The sequence below is a fragment of the Anthonomus grandis genome, chromosome 10 (genome assembly GCF_022605725.1).
Source record: "Anthonomus grandis grandis chromosome 10, icAntGran1.3, whole genome shotgun sequence".
NCBI classification, from domain to species: Eukaryota; Metazoa; Arthropoda; class Insecta; order Coleoptera; family Curculionidae; genus Anthonomus; species Anthonomus grandis.
In genome coordinates this window covers 21,940,600-21,959,569 of record NC_065555.1, presented here as the reverse complement: position 1 = coordinate 21,959,569, position 18,970 = coordinate 21,940,600, and the positions used below count along the sequence as shown (strand labels likewise).

The window sequence follows — 18,970 nt, the reverse complement described above, 5'->3', positions numbered from 1 at the left end:
ACACATCTCGTGAGAGTACCGGTATATCAGCGTGGTATGGCCGTTGCCCATTATATATTTCCCGGAGTGGCATTCATGTACTCTATAAGTATATAAGTATTTAGCAATACATAAAATTATTAAAATTGATGAGAGCACTCTTAATGATCTCATATTATGCACTGAATATTTGAATATTTTAATTTTAATAAAAAAAAATATTGGTATATATACTTAAAATTATTAAAATTGATGAGAGCACTCTTAATGATCTCATATTATGCACTGAATATTTTCATAAAATAGACCCTGCCCATTATATATTTCCCGGAGTGGCATTCATGTACTCTATAAGTATATAAGTATTTAGCAATACATAAAATTATTAAAATTGATGAGAGCACTCTTAATGATCTCATATTATGCACTGAATATTTTCATAAAATAGACCCTGCCCATTATATATTTCCCGGAGTGGCATTCATGTACTCTATAAGTATATAAGTATTTAGCAATATTTAAAAATTATTAAAATTGATGAGGCACTCTTAATGATCTCATATTATGCACTGAATATTTTCATAAAATAGACCCTGCCCATTATATATTTCCCGGAGTGGCATTCATGTACTCTATAAGTATATAAGTATTTAGCAATATTTAAAAATTATTAAAATTGATGAGGCACTCTTAATGATCTCATATTATGCACTGAATATTTTCATAAAATAGACCCTGCCCATTATATATTTCCCGGAGTGGCATTCATGTACTCTATAAGTATATAAGTATTTAGCAATATTTAAAAATTATTAAAATTGATGAGGCACTCTTAATGATCTCATATTATGCACTGAATATTTTAATTAAAAAAATATTGGAAAAATATTGGTATGTAAAATAACTGTAGGGGTGTGTTTAGAAGCATTAAAAAAAAAAAAAAAAAAAAAAAAAAAGACAACAGCACGTGGTGTTCCCAAGCGGTCACCCATCCAAGTACTAACCACGCCCGACGCTGCTTGACTTCGGTGATCGGACGAGAACCGGTATATCAGCGTGGTATGGCCGTTGCCCATTATATATTTCCCGGAGTGGCATTCATGTACTCTATAAGTATATAAGTATTTAGCAATACTTAAAATTATTAAAATTGATGAGAGCACTCTTAATGATCTCATATTATGCACTGAATATTTTAATTAAAAAAATATTGGAAAAATATTGGTATGTAAAATAACTGTAGGGGTGTGTTTAGAAGCATTAAAAAAAAAAAAAAAAAAAAAAAAATATTATATATTTCCCAGAGTGGCATTCATGTACTCTATAAGTATATAAGTATTTAGCAATACATAAAATTATTAAAATTGATGAGGCACTCTTAATGATCTCATATTATGCACTGAATATTTTCATAAAATAGACCCTGCCCATTATATATTTCCCGGAGTGGCATTCATGTACTCTATAAGTATATAAGTATTTAGCAATATTTAAAAATTATTAAAATTGATGAGGCACTCTTAATGATCTCATATTATGCACTGAATATTTTAATTAAAAAAATATTGGAAAAATATTGGTATGTAAAATAACTGTAGGGGTGTGTTTAGAAGCATTAAAAAAAAAAAAAAAAAAAAAAAAATATTATATATTTCCCAGAGTGGCATTCATGTACTCTATAAGTATATAAGTATTTAGCAATATTTAAAAATTATTAAAATTGATGAGGCACTCTTAATGATCTCATATTATGCACTGAATATTTTCATAAAATAGACCCTGCCCATTATATATTTCCCGGAGTGGCATTCATGTACTCTATAAGTATATAAGTATTTAGCAATACATAAAATTATTAAAATTGATGAGAGCACTCTTAATGATCTCATATTATGCACTGAATATTTTCATAAAATAGACCCTGCCCATTATATATTTCCCGGAGTGGCATTCATGTACTCTATAAGTATATAAGTATTTAGCAATATTTAAAAATTATTAAAATTGATGAGGCACTCTTAATGATCTCATATTATGCACTGAATATTTTCATAAAATAGACCCTGCCCATTATATATTTCCCGGAGTGGCATTCATGTACTCTATAAGTATATAAGTATTTAGCAATATTTAAAAATTATTAAAATTGATGAGGCACTCTTAATGATCTCATATTATGCACTGAATATTTTCATAAAATAGACCCTGCCCATTATATATTTCCCGGAGTGGCATTCATGTACTCTATAAGTATATAAGTATTTAGCAATATTTAAAAATTATTAAAATTGATGAGGCACTCTTAATGATCTCATATTATGCACTGAATATTTTAATTAAAAAAATATTGGAAAAATATTGGTATGTAAAATAACTGTAGGGGTGTGTTTAGAAGCATTAAAAAAAAAAAAAAAAAAAAAAAAAAAGACAACAGCACGTGGTGTTCCCAAGCGGTCACCCATCCAAGTACTAACCACGCCCGACGCTGCTTGACTTCGGTGATCGGACGAGAACCGGTATATCAGCGTGGTATGGCCGTTGCCCATTATATATTTCCCGGAGTGGCATTCATGTACTCTATAAGTATATAAGTATTTAGCAATACTTAAAATTATTAAAATTGATGAGAGCACTCTTAATGATCTCATATTATGCACTGAATATTTTAATTAAAAAAATATTGGAAAAATATTGGTATGTAAAATAACTGTAGGGGTGTGTTTAGAAGCATTAAAAAAAAAAAAAAAAAAAAAAAAATATTATATATTTCCCAGAGTGGCATTCATGTACTCTATAAGTATATAAGTATTTAGCAATACATAAAATTATTAAAATTGATGAGGCACTCTTAATGATCTCATATTATGCACTGAATATTTTCATAAAATAGACCCTGCCCATTATATATTTCCCGGAGTGGCATTCATGTACTCTATAAGTATATAAGTATTTAGCAATATTTAAAAATTATTAAAATTGATGAGGCACTCTTAATGATCTCATATTATGCACTGAATATTTTAATTAAAAAAATATTGGAAAAATATTGGTATGTAAAATAACTGTAGGGGTGTGTTTAGAAGCATTAAAAAAAAAAAAAAAAAAAAAAAAATATTATATATTTCCCAGAGTGGCATTCATGTACTCTATAAGTATATAAGTATTTAGCAATATTTAAAAATTATTAAAATTGATGAGGCACTCTTAATGATCTCATATTATGCACTGAATATTTTCATAAAATAGACCCTGCCCATTATATATTTCCCGGAGTGGCATTCATGTACTCTATAAGTATATAAGTATTTAGCAATATTTAAAAATTATTAAAATTGATGAGGCACTCTTAATGATCTCATATTATGCACTGAATATTTTAATTAAAAAAATATTGGAAAAATATTGGTATGTAAAATAACTGTAGGGGTGTGTTTAGAAGCATTAAAAAAAAAAAAAAAAAAAAAAAAAAAAGACAACAGCACGTGGTGTTCCCAAGCGGTCACCCATCCAAGTACTAACCACGCCCGACGCTGCTTGACTTCGGTGATCGGACGAGAACCGGTATATCAGCGTGGTATGGCCGTTGCCCATTATATATTTCCCGGAGTGGCATTCATGTACTCTATAAGTATATAAGTATTTAGCAATACATAAAATTATTAAAATTGATGAGAGCACTCTTAATGATCTCATATTATGCACTGAATATTTGAATATTTTAATTTTAATAAAAAAAAATATTGGTATATATACTTAAAATTATTAAAATTGATGAGAGCACTCTTAATGATCTCATATTATGCACTGAATATTTTCATAAAATAGACCCTGCCCATTATATATTTCCCGGAGTGGCATTCATGTACTCTATAAGTATATAAGTATTTAGCAATACATAAAATTATTAAAATTGATGAGAGCACTCTTAATGATCTCATATTATGCACTGAATATTTTCATAAAATAGACCCTGCCCATTATATATTTCCCGGAGTGGCATTCATGTACTCTATAAGTATATAAGTATTTAGCAATATTTAAAAATTATTAAAATTGATGAGGCACTCTTAATGATCTCATATTATGCACTGAATATTTTCATAAAATAGACCCTGCCCATTATATATTTCCCGGAGTGGCATTCATGTACTCTATAAGTATATAAGTATTTAGCAATATTTAAAAATTATTAAAATTGATGAGGCACTCTTAATGATCTCATATTATGCACTGAATATTTTCATAAAATAGACCCTGCCCATTATATATTTCCCGGAGTGGCATTCATGTACTCTATAAGTATATAAGTATTTAGCAATATTTAAAAATTATTAAAATTGATGAGGCACTCTTAATGATCTCATATTATGCACTGAATATTTTAATTAAAAAAATATTGGAAAAATATTGGTATGTAAAATAACTGTAGGGGTGTGTTTAGAAGCATTAAAAAAAAAAAAAAAAAAAAAAAAGACAACAGCACGTGGTGTTCCCAAGCGGTCACCCATCCAAGTACTAACCACGCCCGACGCTGCTTGACTTCGGTGATCGGACGAGAACCGGTATATCAGCGTGGTATGGCCGTTGCCCATTATATATTTCCCGGAGTGGCATTCATGTACTCTATAAGTATATAAGTATTTAGCAATACTTAAAATTATTAAAATTGATGAGAGCACTCTTAATGATCTCATATTATGCACTGAATATTTTAATTAAAAAAATATTGGAAAAATATTGGTATGTAAAATAACTGTAGGGGTGTGTTTAGAAGCATTAAAAAAAAAAAAAAAAAAAAAAAAAATATTATATATTTCCCAGAGTGGCATTCATGTACTCTATAAGTATATAAGTATTTAGCAATACATAAAATTATTAAAATTGATGAGGCACTCTTAATGATCTCATATTATGCACTGAATATTTTCATAAAATAGACCCTGCCCATTATATATTTCCCGGAGTGGCATTCATGTACTCTATAAGTATATAAGTATTTAGCAATATTTAAAAATTATTAAAATTGATGAGGCACTCTTAATGATCTCATATTATGCACTGAATATTTTAATTAAAAAAATATTGGAAAAATATTGGTATGTAAAATAACTGTAGGGGTGTGTTTAGAAGCATTAAAAAAAAAAAAAAAAAAAAAAAAATATTATATATTTCCCAGAGTGGCATTCATGTACTCTATAAGTATATAAGTATTTAGCAATATTTAAAAATTATTAAAATTGATGAGGCACTCTTAATGATCTCATATTATGCACTGAATATTTTCATAAAATAGACCCTGCCCATTATATATTTCCCGGAGTGGCATTCATGTACTCTATAAGTATATAAGTATTTAGCAATATTTAAAAATTATTAAAATTGATGAGGCACTCTTAATGATCTCATATTATGCACTGAATATTTTAATTAAAAAAATATTGGAAAAATATTGGTATGTAAAATAACTGTAGGGGTGTGTTTAGAAGCATTAAAAAAAAAAAAAAAAAAAAAAAAAAAGACAACAGCACGTGGTGTTCCCAAGCGGTCACCCATCCAAGTACTAACCACGCCCGACGCTGCTTGACTTCGGTGATCGGACGAGAACCGGTATATCAGCGTGGTATGGCCGTTGCCCATTATATATTTCCCGGAGTGGCATTCATGTACTCTATAAGTATATAAGTATTTAGCAATACATAAAATTATTAAAATTGATGAGAGCACTCTTAATGATCTCATATTATGCACTGAATATTTGAATATTTTAATTTTAATAAAAAAAAATATTGGTATATATACTTAAAATTATTAAAATTGATGAGAGCACTCTTAATGATCTCATATTATGCACTGAATATTTTCATAAAATAGACCCTGCCCATTATATATTTCCCGGAGTGGCATTCATGTACTCTATAAGTATATAAGTATTTAGCAATACATAAAATTATTAAAATTGATGAGAGCACTCTTAATGATCTCATATTATGCACTGAATATTTTCATAAAATAGACCCTGCCCATTATATATTTCCCGGAGTGGCATTCATGTACTCTATAAGTATATAAGTATTTAGCAATATTTAAAAATTATTAAAATTGATGAGGCACTCTTAATGATCTCATATTATGCACTGAATATTTTCATAAAATAGACCCTGCCCATTATATATTTCCCGGAGTGGCATTCATGTACTCTATAAGTATATAAGTATTTAGCAATATTTAAAAATTATTAAAATTGATGAGGCACTCTTAATGATCTCATATTATGCACTGAATATTTTCATAAAATAGACCCTGCCCATTATATATTTCCCGGAGTGGCATTCATGTACTCTATAAGTATATAAGTATTTAGCAATATTTAAAAATTATTAAAATTGATGAGGCACTCTTAATGATCTCATATTATGCACTGAATATTTTAATTAAAAAAATATTGGAAAAATATTGGTATGTAAAATAACTGTAGGGGTGTGTTTAGAAGCATTAAAAAAAAAAAAAAAAAAAAAAAAAAAAGACAACAGCACGTGGTGTTCCCAAGCGGTCACCCATCCAAGTACTAACCACGCCCGACGCTGCTTGACTTCGGTGATCGGACGAGAACCGGTATATCAGCGTGGTATGGCCGTTGCCCATTATATATTTCCCGGAGTGGCATTCATGTACTCTATAAGTATATAAGTATTTAGCAATACTTAAAATTATTAAAATTGATGAGAGCACTCTTAATGATCTCATATTATGCACTGAATATTTTAATTAAAAAAATATTGGAAAAATATTGGTATGTAAAATAACTGTAGGGGTGTGTTTAGAAGCATTAAAAAAAAAAAAAAAAAAAAAAAAATATTATATATTTCCCAGAGTGGCATTCATGTACTCTATAAGTATATAAGTATTTAGCAATACATAAAATTATTAAAATTGATGAGGCACTCTTAATGATCTCATATTATGCACTGAATATTTTCATAAAATAGACCCTGCCCATTATATATTTCCCGGAGTGGCATTCATGTACTCTATAAGTATATAAGTATTTAGCAATATTTAAAAATTATTAAAATTGATGAGGCACTCTTAATGATCTCATATTATGCACTGAATATTTTAATTAAAAAAATATTGGAAAAATATTGGTATGTAAAATAACTGTAGGGGTGTGTTTAGAAGCATTAAAAAAAAAAAAAAAAAAAAAAAAATATTATATATTTCCCAGAGTGGCATTCATGTACTCTATAAGTATATAAGTATTTAGCAATATTTAAAAATTATTAAAATTGATGAGGCACTCTTAATGATCTCATATTATGCACTGAATATTTTCATAAAATAGACCCTGCCCATTATATATTTCCCGGAGTGGCATTCATGTACTCTATAAGTATATAAGTATTTAGCAATATTTAAAAATTATTAAAATTGATGAGGCACTCTTAATGATCTCATATTATGCACTGAATATTTTAATTAAAAAAATATTGGAAAAATATTGGTATGTAAAATAACTGTAGGGGTGTGTTTAGAAGCATTAAAAAAAAAAAAAAAAAAAAAAAAAAGACAACAGCACGTGGTGTTCCCAAGCGGTCACCCATCCAAGTACTAACCACGCCCGACGCTGCTTGACTTCGGTGATCGGACGAGAACCGGTATATCAGCGTGGTATGGCCGTTGCCCATTATATATTTCCCGGAGTGGCATTCATGTACTCTATAAGTATATAAGTATTTAGCAATACATAAAATTATTAAAATTGATGAGAGCACTCTTAATGATCTCATATTATGCACTGAATATTTGAATATTTTAATTTTAATAAAAAAAAATATTGGTATATATACTTAAAATTATTAAAATTGATGAGAGCACTCTTAATGATCTCATATTATGCACTGAATATTTTCATAAAATAGACCCTGCCCATTATATATTTCCCGGAGTGGCATTCATGTACTCTATAAGTATATAAGTATTTAGCAATACATAAAATTATTAAAATTGATGAGAGCACTCTTAATGATCTCATATTATGCACTGAATATTTTCATAAAATAGACCCTGCCCATTATATATTTCCCGGAGTGGCATTCATGTACTCTATAAGTATATAAGTATTTAGCAATATTTAAAAATTATTAAAATTGATGAGGCACTCTTAATGATCTCATATTATGCACTGAATATTTTCATAAAATAGACCCTGCCCATTATATATTTCCCGGAGTGGCATTCATGTACTCTATAAGTATATAAGTATTTAGCAATATTTAAAAATTATTAAAATTGATGAGGCACTCTTAATGATCTCATATTATGCACTGAATATTTTAATTAAAAAAATATTGGAAAAATATTGGTATGTAAAATAACTGTAGGGGTGTGTTTAGAAGCATTAAAAAAAAAAAAAAAAAAAAAAAAAAAGACAACAGCACGTGGTGTTCCCAAGCGGTCACCCATCCAAGTACTAACCACGCCCGACGCTGCTTGACTTCGGTGATCGGACGAGAACCGGTATATCAGCGTGGTATGGCCGTTGCCCATTATATATTTCCCGGAGTGGCATTCATGTACTCTATAAGTATATAAGTATTTAGCAATACATAAAATTATTAAAATTGATGAGAGCACTCTTAATGATCTCATATTATGCACTGAATATTTGAATATTTTAATTTTAATAAAAAAAAATATTGGTATATATACTTAAAATTATTAAAATTGATGAGAGCACTCTTAATGATCTCATATTATGCACTGAATATTTTCATAAAATAGACCCTGCCCATTATATATTTCCCGGAGTGGCATTCATGTACTCTATAAGTATATAAGTATTTAGCAATACATAAAATTATTAAAATTGATGAGAGCACTCTTAATGATCTCATATTATGCACTGAATATTTTCATAAAATAGACCCTGCCCATTATATATTTCCCGGAGTGGCATTCATGTACTCTATAAGTATATAAGTATTTAGCAATATTTAAAAATTATTAAAATTGATGAGGCACTCTTAATGATCTCATATTATGCACTGAATATTTTCATAAAATAGACCCTGCCCATTATATATTTCCCGGAGTGGCATTCATGTACTCTATAAGTATATAAGTATTTAGCAATATTTAAAAATTATTAAAATTGATGAGGCACTCTTAATGATCTCATATTATGCACTGAATATTTTCATAAAATAGACCCTGCCCATTATATATTTCCCGGAGTGGCATTCATGTACTCTATAAGTATATAAGTATTTAGCAATACATAAAATTATTAAAATTGATGAGAGCACTCTTAATGATCTCATATTATGCACTGAATATTTTCATAAAATAGACCCTGCCCATTATATATTTCCCGGAGTGGCATTCATGTACTCTATAAGTATATAAGTATTTAGCAATATTTAAAAATTATTAAAATTGATGAGGCACTCTTAATGATCTCATATTATGCACTGAATATTTTCATAAAATAGACCCTGCCCATTATATATTTCCCGGAGTGGCATTCATGTACTCTATAAGTATATAAGTATTTAGCAATATTTAAAAATTATTAAAATTGATGAGAGCACTCTTAATGATCTCATATTATGCACTGAATATTTTAATAAAAAAAATATTGAAAAAATATTGGTATGTAAAATAACTGTAGGGGTGTGTTTAGAAGCATTAAAAAAAAAAAAAAAAAAAAAAAAATATTATATATTTCCCAGAGTGGCATTCATGTACTCTATAAGTATATAAGTATTTAGCAATACATAAAATTATTAAAATTGATGAGGCACTCTTAATGATCTCATATTATGCACTGAATATTTTCATAAAATAGACCCTGCCCATTATATATTTCCCGGAGTGGCATTCATGTACTCTATAAGTATATAAGTATTTAGCAATACATAAAATTATTAAAATTGATGAGAGCACTCTTAATGATCTCATATTATGCACTGAATATTTGAATATTTTAATTTTAATAAAAAAAAATATTGGTATATATACTTAAAATTATTAAAATTGATGAGAGCACTCTTAATGATCTCATATTATGCACTGAATATTTTCATAAAATAGACCCTGCCCATTATATATTTCCCGGAGTGGCATTCATGTACTCTATAAGTATATAAGTATTTAGCAATACATAAAATTATTAAAATTGATGAGAGCACTCTTAATGATCTCATATTATGCACTGAATATTTTCATAAAATAGACCCTGCCCATTATATATTTCCCGGAGTGGCATTCATGTACTCTATAAGTATATAAGTATTTAGCAATATTTAAAAATTATTAAAATTGATGAGGCACTCTTAATGATCTCATATTATGCACTGAATATTTTCATAAAATAGACCCTGCCCATTATATATTTCCCGGAGTGGCATTCATGTACTCTATAAGTATATAAGTATTTAGCAATATTTAAAAATTATTAAAATTGATGAGGCACTCTTAATGATCTCATATTATGCACTGAATATTTTAATTAAAAAAATATTGGAAAAATATTGGTATGTAAAATAACTGTAGGGGTGTGTTTAGAAGCATTAAAAAAAAAAAAAAAAAAAAAAAAAAAGACAACAGCACGTGGTGTTCCCAAGCGGTCACCCATCCAAGTACTAACCACGCCCGACGCTGCTTGACTTCGGTGATCGGACGAGAACCGGTATATCAGCGTGGTATGGCCGTTGCCCATTATATATTTCCCGGAGTGGCATTCATGTACTCTATAAGTATATAAGTATTTAGCAATACTTAAAATTATTAAAATTGATGAGGCACTCTTAATGATCTCATATTATGCACTGAATATTTTAATTAAAAAAATATTGGAAAAATATTGGTATGTAAAATAACTGTAGGGGTGTGTTTAGAAGCATTAAAAAAAAAAAAAAAAAAAAAAAAAAAAGACAACAGCACGTGGTGTTCCCAAGCGGTCACCCATCCAAGTACTAACCACGCCCGACGCTGCTTGACTTCGGTGATCGGACGAGAACCGGTATATCAGCGTGGTATGGCCGTTGCCCATTATATATTTCCCGGAGTGGCATTCATGTACTCTATAAGTATATAAGTATTTAGCAATACTTAAAATTATTAAAATTGATGAGGCACTCTTAATGATCTCATATTATGCACTGAATATTTTAATTAAAAAAATATTGGAAAAATATTGGTATGTAAAATAACTGTAGGGGTGTGTTTAGAAGCATTAAAAAAAAAAAAAAAAAAAAAAAAAAAGACAACAGCACGTGGTGTTCCCAAGCGGTCACCCATCCAAGTACTAACCACGCCCGACGCTGCTTGACTTCGGTGATCGGACGAGAACCGGTATATCAGCGTGGTATGGCCGTTGCCCATTATATATTTCCCGGAGTGGCATTCATGTACTCTATAAGTATATAAGTATTTAGCAATACATAAAATTATTAAAATTGATGAGAGCACTCTTAATGATCTCATATTATGCACTGAATATTTGAATATTTTAATTTTAATAAAAAAAAATATTGGTATATATACTTAAAATTATTAAAATTGATGAGAGCACTCTTAATGATCTCATATTATGCACTGAATATTTTCATAAAATAGACCCTGCCCATTATATATTTCCCGGAGTGGCATTCATGTACTCTATAAGTATATAAGTATTTAGCAATACATAAAATTATTAAAATTGATGAGAGCACTCTTAATGATCTCATATTATGCACTGAATATTTTCATAAAATAGACCCTGCCCATTATATATTTCCCGGAGTGGCATTCATGTACTCTATAAGTATATAAGTATTTAGCAATATTTAAAAATTATTAAAATTGATGAGGCACTCTTAATGATCTCATATTATGCACTGAATATTTTCATAAAATAGACCCTGCCCATTATATATTTCCCGGAGTGGCATTCATGTACTCTATAAGTATATAAGTATTTAGCAATATTTAAAAATTATTAAAATTGATGAGGCACTCTTAATGATCTCATATTATGCACTGAATATTTTCATAAAATAGACCCTGCCCATTATATATTTCCCGGAGTGGCATTCATGTACTCTATAAGTATATAAGTATTTAGCAATACATAAAATTATTAAAATTGATGAGAGCACTCTTAATGATCTCATATTATGCACTGAATATTTTCATAAAATAGACCCTGCCCATTATATATTTCCCGGAGTGGCATTCATGTACTCTATAAGTATATAAGTATTTAGCAATATTTAAAAATTATTAAAATTGATGAGGCACTCTTAATGATCTCATATTATGCACTGAATATTTTCATAAAATAGACCCTGCCCATTATATATTTCCCGGAGTGGCATTCATGTACTCTATAAGTATATAAGTATTTAGCAATATTTAAAAATTATTAAAATTGATGAGAGCACTCTTAATGATCTCATATTATGCACTGAATATTTTAATAAAAAAAATATTGAAAAAATATTGGTATGTAAAATAACTGTAGGGGTGTGTTTAGAAGCATTAAAAAAAAAAAAAAAAAAAAAAAATATTATATATTTCCCAGAGTGGCATTCATGTACTCTATAAGTATATAAGTATTTAGCAATACATAAAATTATTAAAATTGATGAGGCACTCTTAATGATCTCATATTATGCACTGAATATTTTCATAAAATAGACCCTGCCCATTATATATTTCCCGGAGTGGCATTCATGTACTCTATAAGTATATAAGTATTTAGCAATACATAAAATTATTAAAATTGATGAGAGCACTCTTAATGATCTCATATTATGCACTGAATATTTGAATATTTTAATTTTAATAAAAAAAAATATTGGTATATATACTTAAAATTATTAAAATTGATGAGAGCACTCTTAATGATCTCATATTATGCACTGAATATTTTCATAAAATAGACCCTGCCCATTATATATTTCCCGGAGTGGCATTCATGTACTCTATAAGTATATAAGTATTTAGCAATACATAAAATTATTAAAATTGATGAGAGCACTCTTAATGATCTCATATTATGCACTGAATATTTTCATAAAATAGACCCTGCCCATTATATATTTCCCGGAGTGGCATTCATGTACTCTATAAGTATATAAGTATTTAGCAATATTTAAAAATTATTAAAATTGATGAGGCACTCTTAATGATCTCATATTATGCACTGAATATTTTCATAAAATAGACCCTGCCCATTATATATTTCCCGGAGTGGCATTCATGTACTCTATAAGTATATAAGTATTTAGCAATATTTAAAAATTATTAAAATTGATGAGGCACTCTTAATGATCTCATATTATGCACTGAATATTTTAATTAAAAAAATATTGGAAAAATATTGGTATGTAAAATAACTGTAGGGGTGTGTTTAGAAGCATTAAAAAAAAAAAAAAAAAAAAAAAAATATTATATATTTCCCAGAGTGGCATTCATGTACTCTATAAGTATATAAGTATTTAGCAATACATAAAATTATTAAAATTGATGAGGCACTCTTAATGATCTCATATTATGCACTGAATATTTTCATAAAATAGACCCTGCCCATTATATATTTCCCGGAGTGGCATTCATGTACTCTATAAGTATATAAGTATTTAGCAATATTTAAAAATTATTAAAATTGATGAGGCACTCTTAATGATCTCATATTATGCACTGAATATTTTAATTAAAAAAATATTGGAAAAATATTGGTATGTAAAATAACTGTAGGGGTGTGTTTAGAAGCATTAAAAAAAAAAAAAAAAAAAAAAAAATATTATATATTTCCCAGAGTGGCATTCATGTACTCTATAAGTATATAAGTATTTAGCAATATTTAAAAATTATTAAAATTGATGAGGCACTCTTAATGATCTCATATTATGCACTGAATATTTTCATAAAATAGACCCTGCCCATTATATATTTCCCGGAGTGGCATTCATGTACTCTATAAGTATATAAGTATTTAGCAATATTTAAAAATTATTAAAATTGATGAGGCACTCTTAATGATCTCATATTATGCACTGAATATTTTAATTAAAAAAATATTGGAAAAATATTGGTATGTAAAATAACTGTAGGGGTGTGTTTAGAAGCATTAAAAAAAAAAAAAAAAAAAAAAAAAAAGACAACAGCACGTGGTGTTCCCAAGCGGTCACCCATCCAAGTACTAACCACGCCCGACGCTGCTTGACTTCGGTGATCGGACGAGAACCGGTATATCAGCGTGGTATGGCCGTTGCCCATTATATATTTCCCGGAGTGGCATTCATGTACTCTATAAGTATATAAGTATTTAGCAATACATAAAATTATTAAAATTGATGAGAGCACTCTTAATGATCTCATATTATGCACTGAATATTTGAATATTTTAATTTTAATAAAAAAAAATATTGGTATATATACTTAAAATTATTAAAATTGATGAGAGCACTCTTAATGATCTCATATTATGCACTGAATATTTTCATAAAATAGACCCTGCCCATTATATATTTCCCGGAGTGGCATTCATGTACTCTATAAGTATATAAGTATTTAGCAATACATAAAATTATTAAAATTGATGAGAGCACTCTTAATGATCTCATATTATGCACTGAATATTTTCATAAAATAGACCCTGCCCATTATATATTTCCCGGAGTGGCATTCATGTACTCTATAAGTATATAAGTATTTAGCAATATTTAAAAATTATTAAAATTGATGAGGCACTCTTAATGATCTCATATTATGCACTGAATATTTTCATAAAATAGACCCTGCCCATTATATATTTCCCGGAGTGGCATTCATGTACTCTATAAGTATATAAGTATTTAGCAATATTTAAAAATTATTAAAATTGATGAGGCACTCTTAATGATCTCATATTATGCACTGAATATTTTCATAAAATAGACCCTGCCCATTATATATTTCCCGGAGTGGCATTCATGTACTCTATAAGTATATAAGTATTTAGCAATATTTAAAAATTATTAAAATTGATGAGGCACTCTTAATGATCTCATATTATGCACTGAATATTTTAATTAAAAAAATATTGGAAAAATATTGGTATGTAAAATAACTGTAGGGGTGTGTTTAGAAGCATTAAAAAAAAAAAAAAAAAAAAAAAAAAAGACAACAGCACGTGGTGTTCCCAAGCGGTCACCCATCCAAGTACTAACCACGCCCGACGCTGCTTGACTTCGGTGATCGGACGAGAACCGGTATATCAGCGTGGTATGGCCGTTGCCCATTATATATTTCCCGGAGTGGCATTCATGTACTCTATAAGTATATAAGTATTTAGCAATACTTAAAATTATTAAAATTGATGAGAGCACTCTTAATGATCTCATATTATGCACTGAATATTTTAATTAAAAAAATATTGGAAAAATATTGGTATGTAAAATAACTGTAGGGGTGTGTTTAGAAGCATTAAAAAAAAAAAAAAAAAAAAAAAATATTATATATTTCCCAGAGTGGCATTCATGTACTCTATAAGTATATAAGTATTTAGCAATACATAAAATTATTAAAATTGATGAGGCACTCTTAATGATCTCATATTATGCACTGAATATTTTCATAAAATAGACCCTGCCCATTATATATTTCCCGGAGTGGCATTCATGTACTCTATAAGTATATAAGTATTTAGCAATATTTAAAAATTATTAAAATTGATGAGGCACTCTTAATGATCTCATATTATGCACTGAATATTTTAATTAAAAAAATATTGGAAAAATATTGGTATGTAAAATAACTGTAGGGGTGTGTTTAGAAGCATTAAAAAAAAAAAAAAAAAAAAAAAAATATTATATATTTCCCAGAGTGGCATTCATGTACTCTATAAGTATATAAGTATTTAGCAATATTTAAAAATTATTAAAATTGATGAGGCACTCTTAATGATCTCATATTATGCACTGAATATTTTCATAAAATAGACCCTGCCCATTATATATTTCCCGGAGTGGCATTCATGTACTCTATAAGTATATAAGTATTTAGCAATATTTAAAAATTATTAAAATTGATGAGGCACTCTTAATGATCTCATATTATGCACTGAATATTTTAATTAAAAAAATATTGGAAAAATATTGGTATGTAAAATAACTGTAGGGGTGTGTTTAGAAGCATTAAAAAAAAAAAAAAAAAAAAAAAAAAAGACAACAGCACGTGGTGTTCCCAAGCGGTCACCCATCCAAGTACTAACCACGCCCGACGCTGCTTGACTTCGGTGATCGGACGAGAACCGGTATATCAGCGTGGTATGGCCGTTGCCCATTATATATTTCCCGGAGTGGCATTCATGTACTCTATAAGTATATAAGTATTTAGCAATACATAAAATTATTAAAATTGATGAGAGCACTCTTAATGATCTCATATTATGCACTGAATATTTGAATATTTTAATTTTAATAAAAAAAAATATTGGTATATATACTTAAAATTATTAAAATTGATGAGAGCACTCTTAATGATCTCATATTATGCACTGAATATTTTCATAAAATAGACCCTGCCCATTATATATTTCCCGGAGTGGCATTCATGTACTCTATAAGTATATAAGTATTTAGCAATACATAAAATTATTAAAATTGATGAGAGCACTCTTAATGATCTCATATTATGCACTGAATATTTTCATAAAATAGACCCTGCCCATTATATATTTCCCGGAGTGGCATTCATGTACTCTATAAGTATATAAGTATTTAGCAATATTTAAAAATTATTAAAATTGATGAGGCACTCTTAATGATCTCATATTATGCACTGAATATTTTCATAAAATAGACCCTGCCCATTATATATTTCCCGGAGTGGCATTCATGTACTCTATAAGTATATAAGTATTTAGCAATATTTAAAAATTATTAAAATTGATGAGGCACTCTTAATGATCTCATATTATGCACTGAATATTTTCATAAAATAGACCCTGCCCATTATATATTTCCCGGAGTGGCATTCATGTACTCTATAAGTATATAAGTATTTAGCAATACATAAAATTATTAAAATTGATGAGAGCACTCTTAATGATCTCATATTATGCACTGAATATTTTCATAAAATAGACCCTGCCCATTATATATTTCCCGGAGTGGCATTCATGTACTCTATAAGTATATAAGTATTTAGCAATATTTAAAAATTATTAAAATTGATGAGGCACTCTTAATGATCTCATATTATGCACTGAATATTTTCATAAAATAGACCCTGCCCATTATATATTTCCCGGAGTGGCATTCATGTACTCTATAAGTATATAAGTATTTAGCAATATTTAAAAATTATTAAAATTGATGAGGCACTCTTAATGATCTCATATTATGCACTGAATATTTTCATAAAATAGACCCTGCCCATTATATATTTCCCGGAGTGGCATTCATGTACTCTATAAGTATATAAGTATTTAGCAATACATAAAATTATTAAAATTGATGAGAGCACTCTTAATGATCTCATATTATGCACTGAATATTTTCATAAAATAGACCCTGCCCATTATATATTTCCCGGAGTGGCATTCATGTACTCTATAAGTATATAAGTATTTAGCAATATTTAAAAATTATTAAAATTGATGAGGCACTCTTAATGATCTCATATTATGCACTGAATATTTTCATAAAATAGACCCTGCCCATTATATATTTCCCGGAGTGGCATTCATGTACTCTATAAGTATATAAGTATTTAGCAATATTTAAAAATTATTAAAATTGATGAGGCACTCTTAATGATCTCATATTATGCACTGAATATTTTCATAAAATAGACCCTGCCCATTATATATTTCCCGGAGTGGCATTCATGTACTCTATAAGTATATAAGTATTTAGCAATATTTAAAAATTATTAAAATTGATGAGGCACTCTTAATGATCTCATATTATGCACTGAATATTTTAATTAAAAAAATATTGGAAAAATATTGGTATGTAAAATAACTGTAGGGGTGTGTTTAGAAGCATTAAAAAAAAAAAAAAAAAAAAAAAAAAAGACAACAGCACGTGGTGTTCCCAAGCGGTCACCCATCCAAGTACTAACCACGCCCGACGCTGCTTGACTTCGGTGATCGGACGAGAACCGGTATATCAGCGTGGTATGGCCGTTGCCCATTATATATTTCCCGGAGTGGCATTCATGTACTCTATAAGTATATAAGTATTTAGCAATACATAAAATTATTAAAATTGATGAGAGCACTCTTAATGATCTCATATTATGCACTGAATATTTGAATATTTTAATTTTAATAAAAAAAAATATTGGTATATATACTTAAAATTATTAAAATTGATGAGAGCACTCTTAATGATCTCATATTATGCACTGAATATTTTCATAAAATAGACCCTGCCCATTATATATTTCCCGGAGTGGCATTCATGTACTCTATAAGTATATAAGTATTTAGCAATACATAAAATTATTAAAATTGATGAGAGCACTCTTAATGATCTCATATTATGCACTGAATATTTTCATAAAATAGACCCTGCCCATTATATATTTCCCGGAGTGGCATTCATGTACTCTATAAGTATATAAGTATTTAGCAATATTTAAAAATTATTAAAATTGATGAGGCACTCTTAATGATCTCATATTATGCACTGAATATTTTCATAAAATAGACCCTGCCCATTATATATTTCCCGGAGTGGCATTCATGTACTCTATAAGTATATAAGTATTTAGCAATATTTAAAAATTATTAAAATTGATGAGGCACTCTTAATGATCTCATATTATGCACTGAATATTTTCATAAAATAGACCCTGCCCATTATATATTTCCCGGAGTGGCATTCATGTACTCTATAAGTATATAAGTATTTAGCAATACATAAAATTATTAAAATTGATGAGAGCACTCTTAATGATCTCATATTATGCACTGAATATTTTCATAAAATAGACCCTGCCCATTATATAT

General features: G+C 28.5%; 15 non-coding genes across 15 annotated transcripts; all 15 read right to left on the bottom strand.

Moving 5' to 3' along the window:
- Positions 1-934: 934 nt before the first annotated feature.
- On the bottom strand, positions 935-1,052 carry LOC126741795 (5S ribosomal RNA). Its single transcript, XR_007662361.1, has one exon. It is a non-coding gene; the product is annotated as a 5S ribosomal RNA (ribosomal RNA).
- Positions 1,053-2,404: 1,352 nt separating this feature from the next.
- Positions 2,405-2,522, bottom strand: LOC126741794 (5S ribosomal RNA). The gene has a single exon (XR_007662360.1). It is a non-coding gene; the product is annotated as a 5S ribosomal RNA (ribosomal RNA).
- Positions 2,523-3,449: 927 nt separating this feature from the next.
- LOC126741793 (5S ribosomal RNA) lies at positions 3,450-3,567 on the bottom strand. The gene has a single exon (XR_007662359.1). It is a non-coding gene; the product is annotated as a 5S ribosomal RNA (ribosomal RNA).
- An 883-nt stretch (positions 3,568-4,450) lies between these two features.
- Positions 4,451-4,568, bottom strand: LOC126741792 (5S ribosomal RNA). Its single transcript, XR_007662358.1, has one exon. It is a non-coding gene; the product is annotated as a 5S ribosomal RNA (ribosomal RNA).
- Positions 4,569-5,495: 927 nt separating this feature from the next.
- On the bottom strand, positions 5,496-5,613 carry LOC126741791 (5S ribosomal RNA). The gene has a single exon (XR_007662357.1). It is a non-coding gene; the product is annotated as a 5S ribosomal RNA (ribosomal RNA).
- An 887-nt stretch (positions 5,614-6,500) lies between these two features.
- LOC126741790 (5S ribosomal RNA) lies at positions 6,501-6,618 on the bottom strand. The gene has a single exon (XR_007662356.1). It is a non-coding gene; the product is annotated as a 5S ribosomal RNA (ribosomal RNA).
- A 925-nt stretch (positions 6,619-7,543) lies between these two features.
- On the bottom strand, positions 7,544-7,661 carry LOC126741789 (5S ribosomal RNA). The gene has a single exon (XR_007662355.1). It is a non-coding gene; the product is annotated as a 5S ribosomal RNA (ribosomal RNA).
- A 744-nt stretch (positions 7,662-8,405) lies between these two features.
- Positions 8,406-8,523, bottom strand: LOC126741787 (5S ribosomal RNA). The gene has a single exon (XR_007662353.1). It is a non-coding gene; the product is annotated as a 5S ribosomal RNA (ribosomal RNA).
- Positions 8,524-10,578: 2,055 nt separating this feature from the next.
- LOC126741786 (5S ribosomal RNA) lies at positions 10,579-10,696 on the bottom strand. Its single transcript, XR_007662352.1, has one exon. It is a non-coding gene; the product is annotated as a 5S ribosomal RNA (ribosomal RNA).
- Positions 10,697-10,911: 215 nt separating this feature from the next.
- On the bottom strand, positions 10,912-11,029 carry LOC126741785 (5S ribosomal RNA). Its single transcript, XR_007662351.1, has one exon. It is a non-coding gene; the product is annotated as a 5S ribosomal RNA (ribosomal RNA).
- Positions 11,030-11,243: 214 nt separating this feature from the next.
- LOC126741784 (5S ribosomal RNA) lies at positions 11,244-11,361 on the bottom strand. The gene has a single exon (XR_007662350.1). It is a non-coding gene; the product is annotated as a 5S ribosomal RNA (ribosomal RNA).
- A 2,765-nt stretch (positions 11,362-14,126) lies between these two features.
- On the bottom strand, positions 14,127-14,244 carry LOC126741783 (5S ribosomal RNA). The gene has a single exon (XR_007662349.1). It is a non-coding gene; the product is annotated as a 5S ribosomal RNA (ribosomal RNA).
- Positions 14,245-15,130: 886 nt separating this feature from the next.
- On the bottom strand, positions 15,131-15,248 carry LOC126741782 (5S ribosomal RNA). Its single transcript, XR_007662348.1, has one exon. It is a non-coding gene; the product is annotated as a 5S ribosomal RNA (ribosomal RNA).
- A 925-nt stretch (positions 15,249-16,173) lies between these two features.
- LOC126741781 (5S ribosomal RNA) lies at positions 16,174-16,291 on the bottom strand. Its single transcript, XR_007662347.1, has one exon. It is a non-coding gene; the product is annotated as a 5S ribosomal RNA (ribosomal RNA).
- Positions 16,292-18,029: 1,738 nt separating this feature from the next.
- On the bottom strand, positions 18,030-18,147 carry LOC126741780 (5S ribosomal RNA). The gene has a single exon (XR_007662346.1). It is a non-coding gene; the product is annotated as a 5S ribosomal RNA (ribosomal RNA).
- Positions 18,148-18,970: the final 823 nt, after the last annotated feature.